Genomic DNA, 8316 nt, shown 5'->3' on the forward strand with positions numbered 1-8316 from the left:
TTTTGTGTGTTCTCTTTGCACCATACATCATACCATGCCATACAAACACCATATAAACACCATACCTGCTATATACAATTGATAATGTTCAAATGTGTGACTGAACTGGTAAGCCAGTTTTTAAATCATCCTTTTACATTTTGCTAGAACATTTCAGAAGGTAGTACTTTTGTGAAAGTATTATTAAAGAAAAGAACTACCTGTAAATATTGCTATATTATTGTTGTTGTCATATCATTTCTGAATAATGAGTCAAATACTACCACATAACGAGGGCTGATTAGCTTGCTCTATTTTCAGTATCGCATGAGAATAATTCTATATAGCTTTATATAATAATTGAAAACACAAATTATAAATATTTTTACTAACAATATTTGTCACTATTGTGAAATTCAAGCGCTAAAATTATTCTTCAAAGTTGTTTTAAAATTTTCAGTGAATTCCTTGTGTCTCGAATTATGATAGAACTCACATACACAGGGAGGGTGTTAAAGTCCTCAGTTGGTTAACTAAAGACACTCGCAATTAATAATAAGCAGGTAGAATGATGATACCGTCAATACAGATCCACTGTTATTATTAGACTGCACACTGAAATTGTTAAGCTTTCTGATAGTTATTATATCGATGTTTACTTATAGCTACAGCTATCAGTATTTTGGGAGACAACACAGCAGATGGCCGCGCAGCTGCTATGTGTTCATTTTTCACCAATGTGTGTGCGGTCAATGGAAACAATGATATACGATTAACTTTCCAAGTAGAAGCATGTCCAACTTCACCCCCCTCCACTGTTACTTCGACTCCCCCCAACAGTAATGCTTTTGAATGCATGGGTAACCCATAGGTAGACATCACCCTTTGCAGTGTCACTTGTGGGACAGGAACTCGACAGGGGGATAAGGACATGTCGCAACTGTCTTGTTGCTACTCACGCAGGCGGTTCATCGCTTGCACAGCTGACAGGGCATGCAGTTGAATCTAGTTTTGCACCCCCAAACATCTCACAGGGTATCTGGTTGAATCTAGCTTTACACTTTTGAATATCTCCCAGGACACGCAGTTGAATCTATTTATTTTTGCAGTATTGAAAAACTTCCAGGGTATTCAATTGAAACTAGCGATGCACTCCTAAAAATTTCCTTAGGTATGCGCTAGGTATGGTAGAGAATAATGCTTTCAGACACGAGTAAATTGACATACAAGCTCAGTCTCGGAAGCATTAAGCTTGCATGTATGACTTTATCTGCATTTAAAATGTCTCCCTTCCTATGATTAATGAACGAATGTGCAGTAAGAATGGTTAGTTTGATCTTATCACTCATCTTTGATTTTCACCAATTTGTAGATTACATTACGAGTATTTTAAAAAAGGGCTCTTTAGGGTGCATTCAAATTTTCTATGCTTGCCCAGATAAAGTAAACATCTCAAAATATTTAAAAAAAATGTATAATAACATGTAACTGTGTTTGGAATACGCATCTATTTAATAATGTTTGCATCTATAAACTTAGAGCTATCCTCTCCATGGCACTTTTAGTGATGCCATCAACAGGGCAACTACCGTACTTTGTTAATAGATTACTAATTTGACAAAACGTTTTAGTATACACCAAAGATGTTTGTTATACGGAAGGTTTAATAATCATTTCTGGCAGTTACAAAGGCAGGCTTACAAGGTTTGAATAGACAGCAGTCACTTAACTTTAAAATGTTGAAACCTTTAGGTATTACTATTATTTTACTTTGTATAGGTATTACTATAGTTACACTAATTTATTATTACTAAATACAATTCTTTCTAGTTTGCCACTGATTATTTGTTGCAACTAGTTGGTAGTTCAATTTTTTATAAAAAGTAGCATTTTTTTATTCATCATAAACACCAAAAATAGAGGTATTATTCTGTTTGATGTTTTTTAACAAGTATTAAACCTCAAGTTAGCTAAAATTTCGTTTTGATAAATTTTTCAACTTATGATACAAAAAACCACAATAATAAAGAGAGTGATTACAAAAATGATGGTGATAAAAATCATGGCATGCATAAACCATAGTAATAAAAGCTGCGATAGAAAGAGTAATTGTAATTAAAAACAGTGGCACAGAAAACAACGATAATAAAAACAACTGCAATAAAACAAACAGTAATTGAAATAATAATTTGAATTAATATTTCCTGCTAACACCAGCAGTTACCATTGGATGTTTTCATAAGTTGATAGCCCTGCTTTATGCTGACCAATCAGCTTGTATTACAGCCGTGCAGTGTGGATGGAATGTGGGAAGATTGGATGACCTGGTCAGCTTCTGTTGGCCCACGCAACTCGATAGGAACAAGAACCAGAAGTCAAGTCTGTTGCAGCCCAGTTCCTGCAGGACCAGATGCCAAAAATGGTGACGAATCTGCCAGTAAAACTCAAAATTGTTTTGTGGAAACAGTGCTTTGCAATACTTGTGCAAAAAATTTGATTTTTCTGTAAAACCAGTATATTATTCAAATACGTGTACATATTTGAAGCAAGTCATTTACCTTAGTAATAACACAATATAGCAATTGTGCAAGGTCAGTTGAACATAGCATAGTTATAAAGCAAAATCAGTGCAGTATAACATAGCTATAAAGCAAGATCAGTGGAGTATAAAATAGCTATAAAGCAAGATCAGTGGGGTACCACATAGCTACAAAGCAAGGTCAGTGTAGTGTAACTTAGCTATAAAGCAAGACCAGTAGAGTATAACATAGCTATAAAGCAAGATCAGTGTAGTATAACATAGCTATAAAGCAAGATCAGTGCAGTATAACATAGCTATAAAGCAGGATCAGTGAGGTACAACATAGCTATAAAGCAAGATCAGTGGAGTATAACATAGCTATAAAGCATGACCAGCTAAGTCTTATCTGCTTATTGTCAGAGTCCTCCATGCGAAATGATCCTTTCCGGAACAACTAATCATTCTCCACTTGGTCGGTCTGCAAGAAGGCGGTGCAGAAGAGCAGCTAGGAATAGCTGTCTAAGACATGCAAAATAAAATTTATAAGGAGTTGTCTTAGGAACGGGCTCCCTGGATAAATGGAAGTTTGGAGTATAAACTTGTTCTTTGTTTCTGTGACTTGTTAATTTAGTGTTATGATCAACAACTGTTTGAAGTAGTTTTGTTACGAAATGGAGTAACTGTTCACTTTTTTCATATCATGCATTTTCAAAATAATCCAGTATTCAGACAAATTTATGTTGGTTAGATACTGCGAAGATACATTCTGTAAGCTTATTGGAAATAAATATATTTTACTTGCTAAAATATTAAAATCTAATAACTTAAAGCTTATTTAAGAAAGCATTAGTGATGTCAATGTCTATAACATTCTGCGTCAATTGACAGGGACTTCCTACAAAGTACACCAGATACAAATGTCAAGGCCACCATACAGTTTAAACTCCAGTGTAGGACACTAACTCTGCAGTTTCCTGCTTTTTTGTTTTGTTTTGTGGATATAAGTCTTGATGGTTTTGGTACTTCCATTTAAATTAACCATGTTATGCAGTGTTATAAAAAGGTACAAATATCTTAAGGATTATCACAAAGGATATGACAAGGATTAACACAAAGATTAACACTTATCTAAAGAATGACTGCACTCATTAATTTAAGTTGTGAAAACTAATGAAACACATGACAGTTAGTCACAGTTTAGTATTTGTAAAAATTAAGTTTACAATAAAAAAGCGTAATTTTATATAATAAAAATTTGTTCCTCACCTCTGTTTACCGGATTGGTTGGTATTGTCTACGTAATGCTCAGGTCTCCCACCAGAGTTCTGGGAGTTTGAACACTCGCCTCAAGGTAATAGCCATTTACAATACCACTTTTCTGCAATTGATGTGTGTTGATTGTTGACAGAATTTGGGAGGCCACATTCCGGGCGCAGGTTTTATTGCAGGTGTCATAGCACCAAATGCTCTAACGAACACTGGAATTACAGTTGTTCTTATAAGAAAAAACTGGAGAAAAATCTTCTACACGGAGGGAGATTGAAAAGTTCTCATCAGTTATACATCCCAGCACTTTTCAATCTCCCTCCGTGTAGAAGATATTTCTCCAGTTTTTTCTTTTCCTTGCTGGCAATGTTGCAATCATTAGGTACTGCTACATCTGTTATAGTAACCCTCTTGTTCTCCTTGTCCGCCACAACAATATCTGGCTGGTTTGCCAAGACAAGTTTGTCAGTTCAGAAGTAGAAGTATCAGAAGAGCTTTGCAAGATTATTCTAGTTGATCTTTGAATATTTCCACTGGTTTTGTGGTTTATTGAGGCTTACTCATTGCATATACATGAAGACTTCTGCACACTTCACCTGCAACATGATTATGTTGCTCAGTGTATGCATTTTCAGCTAGCTGTTTGCATCTACTGATGATGTGTAGGATGGTCTCTAGTGCTTGCTTACACAGCCTGCATCTAGGATCATTTCTAGAGTGGTAGATCTGCGTTTTGAGCTGAGAGCAAGTACTGTTGTGTTGTGATGATTAGCAATTCTGTATGGGCTGTGAGGTCACCTTTGTTCAGCTGCATACAATGTAAGCGTGTCTGGGGGAAGTTGTCAACCTCAGATACATGCTGGTGTTTATAACAAATTTAGTCTGCGCGTTACTTTACCTTGTTATTCAGGCTGCATTTCAGTGTATACCTTAACTGCCCTTTGAAAACCTTCAATTAATGTTATTGCCATGTTAAAGTTCTTAACATGGTAATACTATTACCATGTTAACATTATTGACATGGTAATGTTATTAAACTGTTAACATTATTAACATGGTAACACTATTACCATATTTTCTTATTAACATGTAACATTATTATCATGTTAAGGTTATTAACGTGTTAACAGTATTAACAGTGTACCAATATTAACATGTTATCATTAATAACATGTTAGCATTGTTAGCATTGTTCTGTATAGAGAGCTAGTGCCAACTGATAGTTGCATCAAAACGTAATGCAACACACTAGAGATACTAGATACCTTTATTAACTGACAAATATGGTTAATAAGTTATGATGCTGTGATGTTAGAGCTACGTAGGTGAAGGAAGACACACTGGTATTTTTTTGTCACTTTTATAATCCATAAAATATTTCCATTATTCATAGTTAAAACATTCTGCTCAAGCAAACAATGATTAATTAGAAAACATGTCTCTCTTTTAAGTGGTTGTTTGTTTTGCCAAATTCCACAGATTAACTTCCTGTCATAGCAAAGTAAGAGTGTTCATTTATGTATCCTTATGATAGCATACCAGCATGCCTTGTTGATCTTGTTGGTTGGTGTATTTATATATTAAGACATACAACTAAAAGTATTTGATTAGTAGTTCTGGCCAACACTACCCATATTACTTACTACAGGCAGCACACAAAAATTTCCCAACCGTTGCATCATGAGAATGCTCTATTTCTGATTGGTAGATTCATAATACTGTTTATACATGAAGTTATTTAATAATTGATAAAAGGCAGCTAGAGATACTGAGTTTACTTAGTTACAAAAAGAATTGCCATTTTATTTAGTAAACTGAAATCCTCAAATTCAATAGTGCTATATAATACATTTATCTTATTGATACAGATAAGGCAAAAATGACTGCTTTATATAGAATAATATGCTTAAATGTTAGAAACCACAAGGCAAAAAAGTCATTAACGATATAAAAACTTTGAAATAGAAAAATTTCTGACAGAAGTTTTCTGTAGCCTACGACATTAAATGTAAATATGACATTTATGGCATTTACATATAGCATCTAATACACCAAAAAAATGTTGAGCAATCAATCAGTGGTTTACTGACTAAAATCTTGTTTGGATCATTCCGTTTGTTGTTTGCATCAGATCAATGCTGGTCTTATATAAAATTAATTAGGTTGTAATCTGGTGCTGATGATATTCACACAAAAATAATACTCTCACATTACAGAGTAGTGTTTGGTGCAACATAATGTAACTGAGTAACTATTTTGACTATTTGATGCATCAACCCTAACAGATCAACCATACCTACTCACCTTATGAGAGTTACCAGACCTATACCAACCCTATCAGATCTACCAAACCTACTCACCTTATGAGAGTTACCAGACCTACCAACTCTATCAGATCTACCAAACCTACTCACCTTATGAGAGTTACCAGACCTACCAACTCTATCAGATCTACCTAATCAACTAACCCCATCAGACCTACCACACTTACCTACCATATGGGATCAACCAGACCTCGCATCTTTATCAGATCCTTCAGACCTATCAACTTCATCAGATCAACCAGACCAACTAGCTCCGTCAGAACTACCACACTCACCAGCGTCAGGTGAATTACCAAACCTATCAACTCAACACTACTCGGCTTGGTAACCGTATCAGATCTACCAGTTCAACTAACCCTTCAGACCTACCAGATTTGCCAGCTTTGAAATATTTACCAGACCTATCAACTCTATCAAATCTAATAGATGTATCAATCCTATCAGTTTAGCGATAAGCTTGCAAACATATAAACAAAAAGTAGCAATAAACTGCAAAACGTTTGTTCAAGTAAAATGTTAACTAAAACTAGAAACACCCACAATGGCTTTCTCTTGTTTTTGAATATTTGAGAATTTTGTCAACTACATGAGATGTTCTAGACTTCTATTATGTAACAATAAATATTTACAATGTACAAATAGCGCAGCAGTTCTGCCAAAACCTAAAGTGTAACTCTCAGCTCCATGATGTATAGATTGAGTGAATTTTAGAATTAACCATTTCCTCAGAATTGCAAAAAGTACATAGTAGTTTCCAGGTTGCTATTTATTGCTAAGGAAGTTTATGAGTGGATATCTTTCATGCCACCACAAATGGCTTTTTGATGTTGTGAGAAAAACTAGCAAAAATAAGTGGTGTTTTTTTTATAATTTTAAAATGGTCTCCTGAATGTGCTAAGTCAGTAAGTTAATAAATGTACTTTTTTAATATGGTTCTATAGTGAAAACACGCTATCAGATTATAAAGGAAGTTTTAATCCTGCTGAACAGTTAGCTAATTTATTACTAGTACACTTGCCGTGTTAAAATAAACTGTGACCTCTTGCCTTCTTTTATCCATACCACCTTTGGAGCTAAATATATAGACAGCTTGATGAAAACAAACTGCTAATATTTGCTAGCCAAGTAACGCTCAAAGAAGTTAAAATCTCTAACGAATTGAGGGAAATGTGCCTTTCTTATATGTAGTTGATTCTTCTTTATGAAATCTTTTAGTCTCATTCCCTATTGGGTGCAATGCACACATTTGATTAAACCACACTTCTTACAAGAAGGCAGTAATACAAATATTGAATCAGATATTAGTGTGGAAAATCTCTTGAAGATCGACGGTGATATATGCTTAGCTTACTGCAAGCAGGAGCTGTACGTGTTTTTAAGAGTCAGGTTGCACAAACATTGGCTCTGGACGTGTTCAAGCCCATAACATGACATCCCCAGTGGCAGAGTGCAATTTAAGGTTGGATGCTGTTTCTGTTACCACCAGTGGTCCTTTCGGCAATTCAACCCCAACCTGTGGTTTGCAGGTCCTTTGGTTCTGGACTACTAGAGCAAGGCTGCTCTTTTTTGTTATTTTTATTTTCATGAGACTTACTATTTCTCAACAAAATTCTCTATTTGTAACGATACACATCTATTTCCATGTGACCTGAACAGAATTATATAATAATGCAGATGTATGGGTTCTGTTAATGTTGCTAAATGCATATTGTAGCTACTCTCATAGCCGTGAGGCCTTCTCAGCTATCAGTCGCATGAGAAACTTGGTGCTGACTTTAGCGTGTGTAGTATAGCCTAATATTTTCATCTGTTTAGGCAGAGTATTGTTCAAGAGTAGTGAACAGAACTATCACACTGCTACTGAGGTTTACTTAATGTGTATTTTGCAAAGATGCAACGTTTTCAAGGCTATTTTTGTAAAATATTTGTGGTAAGTCATAAATTAACGGTAAGAGCAAACAAGGAAATTGGTTTGAAAAAAGGTTAAATAAAGAAAAATATTTAACTTAGCCACCGCAAATCAAAAGCTCTTCAAAGTTATTTATTGTTCTCTTGTGCTCATTATCATGAGCCACTAGAAAATATAACTAAACACCTTATCTCATTTTAAAGCCAAAATATATGTTAACACAGCACATCTTTGAGACAGTTGATCACAACACAACTTAAACATGGTTTATCCCAACCAACCTTTGACACAGTTTACCACAGTAAATTTCTGACACA

The sequence above is a fragment of the Watersipora subatra genome, chromosome 10, assembly GCF_963576615.1.
Source record: "Watersipora subatra chromosome 10, tzWatSuba1.1, whole genome shotgun sequence".
Lineage (NCBI taxonomy): Eukaryota > Metazoa > Bryozoa > Gymnolaemata > Cheilostomatida > Watersiporidae > Watersipora > Watersipora subatra.